General features: G+C 47.5%; 1 pseudogene; it reads right to left on the reverse strand.

Annotated features, from left to right (window-relative positions):
• Positions 1-654: 654 nt before the first annotated feature.
• On the reverse strand, positions 655-13,146 carry LOC149338116 (uncharacterized; annotated as a pseudogene).
• Positions 13,147-15,451: the final 2,305 nt, after the last annotated feature.

Genomic DNA, 15,451 nt, shown 5'->3' on the forward strand with positions numbered 1-15,451 from the left:
ACATTACCGGTAAGGCTCAGTCGCTTTGGGACGTTAAACCTGATAAACAAACCCGAATGCTACATTTATGTACAATGGGGGCTGGAATTTCTCGACTGTGTGAAATGTGATCAACACACATATGGAGAAATGGTCATATCAGGACAGCTAATGCGAGGGAAGACAGCTGATGGTCCCTCAATGTAACAGATGGGATTTCCAGAGAAGTTTGACTTAGCACCGCTGCGGTGGCCCAGTCGTTTGAGCCTCGCATGCGGGAGGTGCGGGGTTCGATCCCCCGAGCCGCCTGCTTTCCCCTGCCTGGTGCTCGGCTTCTTTAGGATGAAATGCTTGGGAGATGGGTCTTTGACCCAACCTTGTGCAATGAAAGCTACCATGTGCCGTGGCGCTCTTTGGCCACAGCTGCCCTTGTGCCGTAAAAATCCACCACCACTTAGCAGTTGGTGACAGAGTGAGGCGGGTGGATGAGATTATGAGGTTTGTGGAGCCCATTACAGCTTCTTGGATGATAAACCACAACTGTTGTGCGATGTCAGTGGAAATTAAAGAACCCCCAGTGGCCTAAATTCCAAGCACTCTACTACGGTGTCCATTACAGCCCTGTGTCAATACATTAAACCTTTCATACCACCCGCTCGTATAGCACCTGCTACTTCAGCTGTTCTGTTCCTGCACTAGTGGATATTGGAAATTGCTGAGGTAAGCACATGTCTGTAGTACTGGATTGATAATGTCAGTCATTGTGATGGGGTATCCATCATCCAAAATATGAAATTCCTTGATCCGTCTGATGACGCGCTCGATGTGTACGCGAGCACTGGCAATGCTTCTGGTCTGCGAAACATCACCAGTGCTCATCTGACCTAATGAGGGCCTATTAAATGGCGGCATATGTGCCGTTACCCCGGGAGGTAGAAGGTCAAAAATTTTGAATCCTTTATCCATCATTATTGCATCACCGGGTTTGAAAATATCTAGCAGTTTGCTTTTTAGAACTGAATCCCTGTCAGAAATTGCCCCCCCCCCAAGCATCTGAGACAAAGCAGACATAGCCGTCTCGTGTGGCACCTACAAACACTTTAACTGTGTTGCCATGCTTATAGGGCGAGAAAGTTTGTCGCTGCGCATCCACTGATGACGGTGTCTGCAACCTAATCTCTATACCATCAATAACCATGTGCGTGTCCCGAAAGTTTAAAAATTGTTTCGGAAGATTTTGCTGCACTTCAGACAGAGATGGCACACGGGTAATGGCACGCAAGGCTTTGTGCATAAACAGCACCCACTTAGAAAAAGTCTTGCTCATGTAAGATTGGGTCATGCCAAAATTACGTGCAAGTTCCTTAACGGGCATTCCTGTTCCAAGCCTTACCAGCACCATGAAAAAATCATCGATGCTGCCAAGTACGCGTGATGGCCCTTTAGATGACTGAGGTATGGCACTGTTCAGAGCAGTGTACAGCCCTTTAAAAGCTTGATATGAAGGCAGCCCCGTATAATATTTACATTCACTAGGCTGCTGAAGTGTACTAGTGGTCAGCAGCCTTTCTTTCACACAGTCGTATTGCTGCTTCCAAAATGCAGCCATGCCTTGCGACTTGGCAAGGGCTGCTTTTGTGGCTGCCAGTTCTTTGCGTACATCTGCAGCCTCAATAGCTGGGGGAAGGTGAACCAATGTCACCGAAGCCTCTGGGGAAAAAAGAAAGAAAACAGGCACCATCTAGCAATGAGAAGACACCACAGCTTACAAACCCTTCGTGGAGAGAGATCACATGTCATAAATATCAAAAGTCATGCAGAGTAAGTGCACAATTGAAGGCTGTACTCTGCTCACATGATGAAGTAAAGTTTTACTGTGACAAAAAACAAGGCATATTATGAAAGGCATATTATATTATGAAGGCATATTATGAGGCACAGGCTAGCACAGCTTAATTTTGCCACCTGTGCACATAAATTGTCTAATACTAAGAGCTATTTGTGATAGTTTTAACAAAAGCAATGAAAATGAATGCACTGGCGTGCATAGGTCGGCAAACTCACTCGGGCTCATCTCTAATCATGATCCGAGTTGTGAATCCGCGCTCACATTCAGATCGTGATCCGAGTCCTGTTCAGTCCGGCAGAACACGAGTTTCCTGTGCACTCATAATACTGACTGCACTTTTGGTTGAGATGACGTAGAGCAAGTTTACTGTTTTATGGTATATAATTTTTGTGACAGCTGCACCCTAGAACATTACTAAAAGATGAGTGATTAGTCTCCAAGCATGGTCTCGTCAGATATTAGCTGTGGCTTGCTATATTGTGGTTCATCTAGTTCTCCCTTGCTTGTTTTTTTAATTGGCTGGCGAAGATATGCAGCAGCCTTAGATCTTTACATCCCGCGAGCGACTGCAGCCCTCTGAGCAGGGCGTGCCTACTGGCTACTTGCAGTTGATAGCTCATCGCATAATTGCGTTTTTAACCCCTTTTTTGCCATTTTAGGCGCATAACTCAGGCTGTTCGGCGTAAAAACGCCTGAGCTCTCCGATGTGTGGGCTTATAGGAGTCGGTGTCAAGGTGATCCTGGGTGAGCCATTAGTTGAAATGTGCTAGTGAGCCCGAATGAGTGAGCACAGATGGAGTCATGAGTCGAAATGAGTTGAGTCCAAGCAGGTCATGAGTTGCAATGAGTGAGCCCAGGTGAGGCATTGCTGCAGTTATGAACAACTTTTCCGCTAAAGACATACGCCGTCCTCATAGTCTACAAAGAGTACACTATCGGATATTAATTACATTACCGGCCCAACTGTTTCTTGCTAGCAGCTGCCGTTGCACAATCTGCACAACCACATCTTGTAACACAGAGCTGAACTAGAGGTCGATCCATCAAATGAAAACATGGTTTTTCATACTTTGCAGCAGGATTTTTTTCAGTAATGAGCCAAAATGGCAGTATGCTGCACGGAACCCGAAAAAAGGCGAGGAAGTTCCATAATGCCACATTTAGGCATTTGTCATGATTTTTAGTCAAATGCCTAAATTTACAGTCCATAGTTATGAGGTGGCCCTAGTCTGCTTTTGTGATCTCATCCAGCGTTAAGTAGGTACCGTTGATGACCAAAAGTTGAAGTCTTGCGTCAGGTCTAACTGTTTCATGGTGTAATATTGACTTGCAAGCTTACCACTAGAAAAGACAAACAACTCACCTATTTCTGTAGCGGAGCGCATGGCATGTGTGCCTGGAGAGAAAAAAGAAGAATCATTAGGTGTGGAAAGTGATGATCACATGGCACCACTTCATTTGCAGTGTGTCTTACAAGGGTCTGCAGCCCCGGCAGCATGATCTCCTGAAGCAGGTGCTGCCCCGACATTTGCAACTTCGAAGGTTTCTGAAAAGTCAACAGTGCAGACAATGTTAGCTCTAGAATAGAATGCGATCCAGCTGTTTCCGCAAAAAGAATGTGCACACTAATGTTCGAAACTCAAAAGTGTGCACATCAGTTCAAAATATGTGGTTTTGACTATTAGGGGTACTTTGCAGCACTATTGAATAATGTAACTAAACTACAGAATGTTTCTTAGGCTATTCAGGTATGAAGTCGTCATGATTACATCACAGTAAAGTGACATTTGTACAAAATTTTTTACCTGGAAATGGCAAATCAATACCATACTCGTCATCAGAACCTTGGCCGTTCACAAGTAGTGTGCTGTTGGAACATGTAAAGCAGTGCTCATAATTAATTTGTACAAAACAAATGGAAAACTAGTTTCTTATGTGCCTAGTATTTAAAGGTTTGGAGACATATTATAATAAGTTCATATGAAGTAAAATGGCTTGATGTGACAGTGATTTTCAATTTCTGATGAGGTGCATATTACGCAACGTTTCACCTATTTCTAAACAATACTCAGCAAAAGCTCATTACCTGCTGCGTCGTCCGCAATCATACCCGCCGCTGGTTCGTCTCGTCGAGGAGCGCCTGGCAAATAAGGCATCAGTCAGATTGACGGGAATTTATCCAACTGCAATAAACAGGCTACCGTGCACAGCACCGGCATGCATGTAATAAACGGCTGAGGACAGACGGTGTAAATACCTCGCCTTTCCGCGGCACGCTGGTGCCTGCGCAGGATGCCTTCACGAGCAGGCCGATGCGTGAAGATGGATGGCACGTAGTCTGGGTGGGAAAGTGATCGCACTGGCTTCCCTGAAAACAAGCAGCATTTATTGTTGGTCACAAGGGCTACATGTCCAGAACACGCGAAAAGCAAAAACTAGAATAATGTCAAAAAAGCCTAATACAGCATCGGCGCGGATCGTCAAACGCCGTTTTCTCGGCGCGAAGTGCAACGCTTGAGCGCCGTCATGTACAGGGTGGTCCAAAATATGTGCGAACACGGCTCAGGGTGCCCGCGCTCCGCGGCGCGTCAGGGCTTCTCGTGTGGCCGCAGACGGCGACCCGTAGCAGATGTCGACACGAAGCACCGCCTCCGGGCCCCGTGTGCGCCTGCGCCGCGTAGCTTCGATGCGCGCCGCGGAGAGCGGCCACGCTGAGCCGTGTTCGCACATATTTTGGACCACCCTCTATGTGCCGAGAAAATATCGTACAGAAGAGCAAGTACTGAAGAGCAATATCGTAGCCTAGCCTAACTCAGACGCAGTCTGTGATATTTTAACTGGCTGCGCGGAAATACGAGAAGCGTTAGAAAGCAGCAAACCATTCTGAAGAAGTTTTTACGCACCTGTATAGAAATGATCGCTGCAGATGCGGTCATGTTCTGACGGCTCCCATGGTGAGCCATCGAGGGAAACCCGACGCACAGCGACGACCCGTCTTTTCCTCCGCTGCGAGTAGTACCGCTCCGAAGGAAAGCGGAAAAACCTCACACCTTCCTTCCCGCGACGGTTAGTGCAGCCAACAGCCGCACAAGTGTTGGGCATTGTTCGGCCGGAGACTGAGGAACGCAGTGCTCACAGGGATCAGCGCAGTGCTATCCGTCCGCGCGTACGCTCTGCCCTCCAAAATGGTGGACGCGGCCTCGGGACTGCTGGGAGCGAGACTAGAAATCTCGACTGGAAAAAGGCCCATTTGGCACTCTAGAGGTGTAAGCATGATAGCCAGCCTACTCTTTCGTTGATGCCGCTTGAGAATGTGTTAAATTTGTGAATCAGGTATGATTCACAGCTCTCGCGCTGATAATGCGTTTTGAACCCCGATTGAAATACAATAGCTTTAAAGTTATCGAATGGATGCCCAAGGTTGTTTATGTGTTTTGAAAGTGGGAGATTTGGCTGCGTCCGCACATATGATCTGTGATTGTTGATGCGAATTCTGAATGGTGTAACTCTTTGTCCCACGTACTGAGCTTTATAGCTGCCACATTCCAGGAGGTAGACTACATTAGCGCTGTCGCATGAGAAGTTGCCTTGTATCGTGTTGTGCTGCCACAACCATTCTCTGAGTGGGATTTTTCATATTCTTGTGTAGTAGCGTTTTTCTTCTTTTTTTCCTTTTTTATCGGATGTGTTTCTTTGACATTCCTGCGGACCTGCATGCCTAAAACTTTCTCCTCAAATGTTGCCTTCTCGCTATGCGGCTGCCAGGCGCTTCGCGCTTGTCGCCGCGATTTGTGCAGTAAAGATTTTTTTTCGCGCTAGTCATCGACTTTTCTGTCGTTACCTCCTTCCGAACACCTGCCGCCTTTTCAAGTTGTAACACACTTTTTTTCTTTTTTTTAACCTCTCCCCTCACCACTGTTTGCATTTGTCTTTTAAACTTTTTTCTGTACCTCGCGGATGCTATAAAAGCTGCTTGTTTCAAATACTGTAATGCACTCGAAAAAGGCTCGAGCTCCAGCCGAAACGCCATGAATTAAATCTTGCTATGTTTTTCAATTTCTGTTGACTTGATCTTATATTAATCAATCAGCTGCCAAGAAATAACTTTATATATATATATATATATATATAGGTTGCGAAAGCGTGAAGTACTAGACTGCTTATAAGAATATATAGCGAAGTATACGCTTCGTTAAAGGAAACATATTTATTCTACTCGACGTTTCGATCGGAAGACCGACATTCTTCAGGAGTGATTTTACATTGTGAAGGCATCCCCTTTTATAGGGGCGGGCACAGAACAGGAAAGTGGGAAACACAAAGCACATAGCAGAAAAATACGCATAAAAAATTATTAGAGGCAGTGCGACCCACACACACATACACCAAAAAAAAGAAGAGTGCGAGGAACAGGTACTCAGTCAGAAAATACAACGTCCAGATGCGGCCTCTGCTATGTTAAGCGCCACAGGCTTGCTTATTGACAGTCGTGTCCAGCTGGGAGGTGCTCGACAGGTGCGTGGCCGTGCAACAACATTCGTAGAAAAATGCGAAAACTTGTTCCTTCTCCTGGCCGCGAGAGCAAAAAAAATATATAAAATATGACCCTCGAACAGAGAGAGCAGACAAGAGAAAAAAAAAGGAAAATGAACAGCCCAAGGAAGAAACCTCGAAAAAAAAAGTGAAATAGGTAAAAGAAAACCTTTAAAGTAGTGCTTTTTCTTCGCACCCAGCTATAGTGCACCCACCCCTGGTTGAGGGGAAGTATTGGAAGGAATGTAAAGAAAGAAAAAAATAGTAAAGATCAGGTTCTTCTTCTTCTTCTTCTTTGCACCACAGGTGCACCGCCAGAGACGGTTGGTAACTCGAACTGAAGCTCTTCGCACCAGGGGTGCCACGTCAGAGACGCTCTTGTGATCAGTTGACACCCAGGGATAAAAAAAGGGCAATAACTGAGGTTTATGTACAGATATTTACAGCGTACAGAAGTTTAGACACTCGAGACAAATTAAACGGCAAAAGACAAACAACAAAAAGGTGGATCTGGCTAATACTAGGGGAGGCCCCTGCTCGGCGTTGCCGAAGATGCGTTGAATCTGACCTTAGCGCAGAACCCCGCTTCCAGCACCGGGGCCCGGTTTTAAAGCCCTAAAGGCCCGGCCCACATTTCGTGGCTTCCAATCATGTTGTGCTGTTAACATCATTGGTTCTTCAAGGGCATGGCCAGCCCTCCGGCTTCAACAAGGTAAAGCACTCTCTCCACCACAAAATAAAAACAAACACAAATAGACATTCGTGCCAGCACGTGCGCGAATCGGTACCGCGGGGCGGGTGGACACCCGTACTTCCTGGCGCGTTCGCGAGCGGCCGCGTTCCGAGAAGGGGACGCTTCGCTTTGAGCGCTCCCAGCCGCGTTCCGATGACCCCCGCGAACGCTACCGATACCTTACAAAAATATAAGAAAAAATATATAAAAAAATGTGAGCTTACATAGTAAAATTAAAAAAAAAATATTTTCACAACGGTCCCCCAAGTAACATATAGGAGACCAAAAAATCTGCAAAACCATGTTGTCCATTCGACAGTCAATAAACCGAGAGCTGTAGGTTGCACACCATGCAAAAAAAGCCGATGTCAAGTCTGCAAACACATGGAAACCACGGCACTGGCTAAAAGCACCCATTCAAATTTCAAGCATTCTATCCGGGAAGACCTGAATTGCGATTCCAGCAACGTGGTTTACATGCTCGAGTGTGGCGACTGTCGAATGCAATACATAGGCCAAACAGACAATTCCTTCCGTTTCAGATTTAATAACCACCGCTCACATACCCAATCCCTCCCCAACCTCCCTCTTTCGAAACACCTCCGCGAGAAAGGTCACGAGTTTGACAAACTTAAAGTAACAATACTACAGAGTGGCTTCAAAAACACTCGTGAGCGCGAGCAACGAGAATCATATTTTATTTTTAAATTTAACACAGTGCAAAATGGCATTATTGAAACTTACGGCACCCTCACCTCTCTTCCGAGGTCAGGGGCCTACGAAATTAAACAAAGCAACACTGACTAAGTCGTCTGAGGTCATACCCCTTTCTGCATGCCACACCTGTGCCACACCTGTGCCGTTTCCCCCCCGGGTGTGCTCACCTTGTGGTCACGCGAATGCCGCACATTTTTTTTTTAATTCTACTATGTAAGCTCACATTTTTTTTATATTTTTTCTTATATTTTTTTCTTTCTTTACATTCCTTCCAATACTTCCCCTCAACCAGGGGTGGGTGCACTATAGCTGGGTGCGAAGAAAAAGCACTACTTTAAAGGTTTTCTTTTACCTATTTCACTTTTTTTTTCGAGGTTTCTTCCTTGCGCTGTTCATTTTCCTTTTTTTTTCTGTTGTCTGCTCTCTCTGTTGGAGGGTCATATTTTATATATTTTTTTTGCTCTCGCGGCCAGGAGAAGGAACAAGTTTTCGCATTTTTCTACGAATGTTGTTGCACGGCCACGCACCTGTCGAGCACCTCCCAGCTGGACGCCACTGTCAATAAGCAAGCCTGTGGTGCTTAACAAAGCAGAGGCCGCATCTGGACGTTGTATTTTCTGACTGATTACCTGTTCCTCGCACTCTTCTTTTTTTTTTGGTGTATGTGTGTGTGGGTCGCACTGCCTCTAATAATTTTTTATGCGTATTTTTCTGCTATGTGCTTTGTGTTTCCCACTTTCCTGTTCTGTGCCCGCCCCTATAAAAGGGGATGCCTTCACAATGCAAAATCACTCCTGAAGAAGGTCGGTCTTCCGATCGAAACGTCGAGTAGAATAAATATGTTTCCTTTAACGAAGCGTATACTTCGCTATATATATATATATATATATATATATATATATATATATATATATATATATATATATATATAGGTTGCGAAAGCGTCAAGTGCTAGACTGCTTACAAGAATATATAGCGAAGTATACGCTTCGTTACAGGAAACATATTTATTCAACTCGACGTTTCGATCGGAAGACCGATCTTCTTCAGGAGTGATTTTACATTGTGAATGCATCCCCCGAAAACAGATTTAACAGCCGTCGCCGTAGCTCAGAGGTAGAGCACCGGACGCGTAATTCGGAGGTCGTGGGTTCGGATCCCACCGGCAGCATGTGGTTGTTTTTTCTTCTGCTTTTCTAATCAACTAGCTTTAAGCGATAACATATTCAGTAATATTCTAAATTGATCAACACCACAAAATAAATAAATTAAAAAAAAATCCCCTGTGCCCTTTGGTTTCTGTGGCTGTTGGCTTCTTTCATATTTATAACGAGCCCCTCATTCCCTTTCCCTTGTTTGCTTAATTGCTTAGCGAGGGCCTCGGTTCTGGCAGCCTTGACGCCATAGGAAGCATAAGAGGGTTCTCACGCAGCTTCCACCCTCTCCGTTCGATGACGTTCTACGTCACACCTGCGGTAACTCAGGACGTTCTACGTCCGCCGCCTATGAACGTGGGTGGCGCTGATGAACACTCTCAAGGTTAGGTTACTTGTAAACATAAATACCCCCGAAAACAGAAGATTTAACAGCCGTCGCCGTAGCTCAGAGGTAGAGCACCGGACGCGTAATTCGGAGGTCGTGGGTTCGGATCTCACCGGCGGCATGTGGTTGTTTTTTCTTCTGCTTTTCTAATCAATTAGCTTTAAGCGATAACATATTCAGTAATATTCTAAATTGATCAACACCACAAAATAAATAACTTAAAAAAAATCCCCTGTGCCCCTTGGTTTCTGTGGCTGTTGGCTTCTTTCATATTTATAACGAGCCCCTCATTCTCCTCCCCTTGTTTGCTTAATTGCTTAGCGAGGGCCTCGGTTCTGGAAGCCTTGACGCCATAGGAAGCATAAGAGGGTTCTCACGCAGCTTCCACCCTCTCCGTTCGATGACGTTCTACGTCACACCTGCGGTAACTCAGGACGTTCTACGTCCGCCGCCTATGAACGTGGGTGGCGCTGATGAACACTCTCAAGGTTAGGTTACTTGTAAACATAAATACCCCCGAAAACAGAAGATTTAACAGCCGTCGCTGTAGCTCAGAGGTAGAGCACCGGACGCGTAATTCGGAGGTCGTGGGTTCGGATCCCACCGGCGGCATGTGGTTGTTTTTCTTCTGCTTTTCTAATCAATTAGCTTTAAGCGATAACATATTCAGTAATATTCAAAATTGATCAACACAACAAAATAAATAAATTAAAAAAAATCCCCAGTGCCCCTTGGTTTCTGTGGCTGTTGGCTTCTTTCATATTTATAACGAGCCCCTCATTCCCCTTCCCTTGTTTGCTTAATTGCTTAGCGAGGGCCTCGGTTCTGGCAGCCTTTACGCCATAGGAAGCATAAGAGGGTTCTCACGCAGCTTCCACCCTCTCCGTTCGATGACGTTCTACGTCACACCTGCGGTAACTCAGGACGTTCTACGTTCGCCGCCTATGAACGTGGGTGGCGCTGATGAACACTCTCAAGGTTAGGTTACTTGTAAACATAAATACCCCCGAAAACAGAAGATTTAACAGCCGTCGCTGTAGCTCATAGGTAGAGCACCGGACGCGTAATTCGAAGGTGGTGGGTTCGGATCCCACCGGCGGCATGTGGTTGTTTTTTCTTCTGCTTTTCTAATCAATTAGCTTTAAGCGATAACATATTCAGTAATATTCTAAATTGATCAACACCACAAAATAAATAAATTAAAAAAAAATCCCCTGTGCCCCTTGGTTTCTGTGGCTGTTGGCTTCTTTCATATATATTTATATATATATATATATATATATATATATGTCACCGAGACTTCGCGCACTTTTACGTAGGAAGCTCCCAGAGCGTGTGTGGGTAGAGGTCTCGGACTCGAAGGAGATGCCCTCGACTCAGCGTGGCAAACTCAGTGGAGACCAGCTACCAAGTGACAGGAGGTTTTTGGGCGTTCGGTGCCAAGCTTTCGCTGGTCGCAAGCCAGAGAATGGGTCGGAGCCAGAGGTTTACAAAACAAAACAAAGTTTATACAGCAAAGAGACGATACATAGGACTTCACAGTGACTAGTACAGACACATACAAAGTGATTAACGAAACAATGCAACTCGTGCAATGTTAAACTCGAGAGAGAATACAATACACAGGCAATATTGCACCTAAAGTGCACTAACACAAGATAGAGAGGTAAACAAACAAAACACAATTTGTTCACCGGGCACTGCGGCAGTCCGACGACCAGAGTTCCACGACGATGCCGTCCCGCAGACTGGCGACCGTTGCCTCGTTGGTCCGATGCTGGCCGAGTGGTGTTTTCCCGGGAGTCGAACGGGTGCGCTTCGGTGAAGCTTAAACGGCGGTCCGGATTGACTAGTAGCGGCCAACGCCCTTTTTATAGCCGCGCTTGCACGTCTGTTTTTTCTACGCGCCAGAGTAGGCGCGCACATACACGCAGCATCTCCCGTGCAGTTCCCCTTCCTTTCTCTCGCCGGCCGCGCGTCCTCATTGGTTAAAGTCAGGAGTCGTTTCGCGAAGGTTCCAGCGTGCTCTAGCGTGGCGCCGTCGTGGCGGCGTACCGGCGTCGGAGTGGAGAGGAGGGGGACATGTCTTAGCACACGCAAGGCTTCCCCCTCTTCCCCCGGTTAACAGTAGAAAGGACTCGCATGTTCTAGACTAATCGGCGTCGATGACTGATTCCTTCGCGCACGCCGTGGCGGTGAGCGGTGGTGGAGGGGAGAGAGAGCCGCGCGCCCAGCGGGGGTTTTCCTTCTCTCCCGTTCGTCGCGCGCCCGCGAGGCACTGTGCACGCGGCGGTTTTTTCTTTGTTTGTTTCAAAAATGCGCCCAATTTTGTGACACTGCCCCTTCCTTTAAGAATATTGTGTACAATATTCACAAAACACAAAATTCGCGCGCACATGCACGCGCTCACAAAGTCAGTGGCGAATGCCAAAATACATACATCAATACCTTGATGCTTTCACACATATAACACAGTACAACAGACAGATTGCACTCCAAAACACGCCGCAGTTCGGCGGTACAATTCGCACGCACATGCATGCGCTCACAAACTATATGTGAAAATATATACATCAACACCATGATGTTTTCACATACACAACAAAGTGCAATGTCCACAATGCACATAAAAACACGCCGCGATTGGGCAGTACATTAACACAACATTGCAAACAGGAAGCACACAAGTATGAGGCATACTTTCGCCTATACTTCCACGTTTGGCCTACACATTGGGTTCGGAACAGGTTTGCTTTCTTCAGGCTTTCAGCCACACTCGTGGTCCTCTTTCGCACGCGACTCTGGCCTTTCTTCCTGTCGCGGGTTCGAGTCTTCTTCCGTCTTCTGCTGAGGCTTCTCTTCCGAACGCTGTTGTGTGTTGTGGCACAGTTTCCTATTCCTGCTGCTGTCTGCCTTTGCGCGCAGACTTCGAGCTCTTCTTTCTTTCCTGTGGTTAGCGCGTCTGTTGCAAACAATTTTAACGCCAGTTCGCTCACGACGGCTACACTTCTCGTGTCTTCCTTCTCGGTGCGCGCTTTTCTGTTTGCGTTTGCGCCTCCAGACTGAGTCTGCTGAACGCTGGGCTTGCTCGTCTCAGCTTCTTTTTCATTTTGCTGCGATATTCGTGCAGGTCGCTTGCATTCGACTCAACGGTCTTCAGGTTAATTCTCTTTGTGTCCATTCTCTTCTTGAATTTTCTCCAGGGCTTCGGCTTTTCGGCTTCACCTGCTTTGGTGGTGTCCGACTGATTTCGCTTTCTTTTTACTTCCTTCCGAACTCTGCTTTGGGCTGAGCCCGGTTCACTGACGATTGCGTCATCCGAGTTGTTCCCTCGCGATGCAGCCACTGGTTCAGCTCCTTTTTGTTCTTCGGGGACTGAACTTTCCACTACTCTTCGAGCGCAAGGCTCAGAGCTCGGCTCAGGACTGCTTGGAGAATCGTTCTCACTTATGAATTCTCCTTTGCTGTCAACTCCGAGCTTCAGTGGGTAACATTCAGTGCAGCCATAAACAGACCTTTGCCCAGTCTGTTCGTTTCCTTCCACTGCACATTCTCCTTCGCCAGTGGCAAAAATTTCATTGCCTTCCTCATACGCACAATTTTCCTCACCTTCCACATCGGGAAAGCCCTCCTCGCTGTTCGAGGGTTCACTCGGAACATTTTCCGGGTTTTCAATGAGTGCGCTCTCCTCAGCCATTACTACATCTGAGCTTTCGCTCTCAGTGCCATTAAACCCCTCTTTCTCGAGGTCGGCACTGCAAGACTCAGACGTGTTCCACTCGGACTCCTCCATAGAGATCCGAACTGCTTCTTCGTCCTCAGGCGGCTGCCCTAGGGTTCCCTCAGACTGAAGCGTCAGGTTGGCCTTTACTTCAGTGCCTACTACCTCAGCAGTAGCTACACAATCAGTTTCCTGAGGAAGGGACACTCTGGTCTGTTCTTCACTCTCGGTGGTTTCACTTGCAGGAACAGGCTGTTCCACAACCAAGCTCTGATTTCTGGAGCTAGCTATAACCTCTTCTGTGGTTGCCGAGGAATTAATTTCCTCTCTCTTCCACCCAGCCTCTCAGGGGATAAGCTCCGCTGGCTCCCTGACGTTCCTGAAACGCCGCATTTCAGCAAGCTTCCTCTGAGGGATCGCCATTTCTATTTGAAAAGCTCTTTCGGCCGCTTCTTCGCGCCTTTTCCGTTCTCTCTCTTCTTCTCGTTTCTTTCGCCTCTCTTTCTCAGCGGCTTCTCTAGCGCGCTGTATTTCTTTCTCTCTCTCTTCTTGTTTCCTTTGCCATTCTCTTTCTCTCTCTTCTCGAGCTCTCTCTCTTTCCTGGTCCACCCATTCTCGCAGTTCGGCTCCGGTCATCACCATCTGGAGACCGACGTATATTAGCTTCTTTAGCTACTTGAAGCTCATATCTGGAAACCGAACTCTACATTCAAGGCAATGGATACTTCTAAACGGTGAACATCACTAACCGCTTCGGCGCGGCACCTCACAATATCGCTCTGCTGCTAACCCTCGTTTACGACCTCTTCGTAAACTCCTTCCGACTCTTTCTTCGTTCTCTGTGCTTGCAAACACCAAACGTCCTGTCGCAGACGCCAGAATATATTGTCACCCACACTTCGCGCACTTTTAGTGGGAAGCCCCCAGACACCCTTAGAGCGTGTGGGGGTAGCGGTCTCGGACTCAAAGGAGATGCCCTCGACTCAGCGTGGCAAGCTCAGCGCAGACCAGCCACCAAGTGACAAGAGGTTTCTGGGCGTTTGGTGCCCAGCTTTCGCCGGTCGCAAGCCAGAGAATGGGTCGGAGCCAAAGGTTCACAAGGAAAACAAAGTTTATACAGCAATTGAGACGATACAGAGGGTTTCAGAATCACTAGTACAGATACATAGACAGTGATTAACAGAACAATGCAACTCGTGCAAAGTTTAACTCGAGAGAGAATACAATATATAGGCAATATTACAACTAAAGTGCACTAACACAAGAGAGAGAGGTAAAGAAACAAAAAACACAATTTGTTCACCGGGCACTGCGGCAGTCCGACGACCAGAGTTCCACGACGATGCCGTCCCGCAGACTGGCGACCGTTGCCTCGTTGGTCCGATGCTGGCCGAGTGGTGTTTTCCCGGGAGTCGAACGGGCGCGCTTCTCCGAAGCTTAAACGGCGGTCCGGACTGACTGATAGCTGTCAGCGTTCTTCTTTTATAGGCTCGCTCTCACGTCTGTTTGTTCTACGCGCCAAAGTAGGCGCGCACATACGCTTAGCATCTCCCGTCCTGTCTCCCTTCCTTTCTCTCGCCGGCCGCGCGTCCTCATTGGTTAAAGTCAGGAGTCGTTTCGCGAAGGTTCCAGCGTGTTCTAGCGTGGCGCCGTCGTGGCGGCGTAGCCGACGTCCGAGTGCAGAGGAGGGGGACATGTCTTAGGGCACGCAAGGCTTCCCCCTCTTCCCCCCGTTAACAGTAGAAAGGACTCACACGTTCTAGACAAATCGGCGTGGATGACTCATTCCTTCGGCGCACGCCGTGGCGGTGGGCGCTGGTGGAGGGGAGAGAGAGCCACGCGCCCAGCGGGGGTTTTCCTTCTCTCCCGTTCAGCGCGCGCCGGCGAGACGCCGTGCGCGCGGCGGTTTTTTCTTTGTTTGTTTCAAAAATGCGCCGAATTTTGTGACAATATATATATATATATATATATATATTGTCATGAAGGGGGAATGGGTTTATTTACAGGATGAAGGGGGAAACGGGAGCACATGGTGAAACGGTGAACGGCCAGCATCGGGCCTGTCCCAGCCTTCAGTCTTCTTGTTCTTCTTCACCATATGAAAATGGCACATACCCACGCGGGGGGATTGGCCAAGGGACGGCATAAGCTTCGTAAGACTTCTCTCCGGGCAGACGAAGCGTAGCCCCGAGCGACTTAAAACAAAGGATGGCAGCTCTTCAGTCGAGCCACGAGAGTGTCCTCTTTCGTGAGCGGCGACTCGCCGAGGTCGCTTTCGCGATAACATAGGAAACTTCGCTCGGCCGGCTGACAACGACAAACGTCCCGGCGTATTTCCGAAGGAATTCTGTTACAGGCTCAGACTTCGTAATGGTGT

The sequence above is a fragment of the Amblyomma mixtum genome, chromosome 6, assembly GCF_055824585.1.
Source record: "Amblyomma mixtum isolate Tamu chromosome 6, ASM5582458v1, whole genome shotgun sequence".
In the NCBI taxonomy this organism is placed as follows: Eukaryota; Metazoa; Arthropoda; class Arachnida; order Ixodida; family Ixodidae; genus Amblyomma; species Amblyomma mixtum.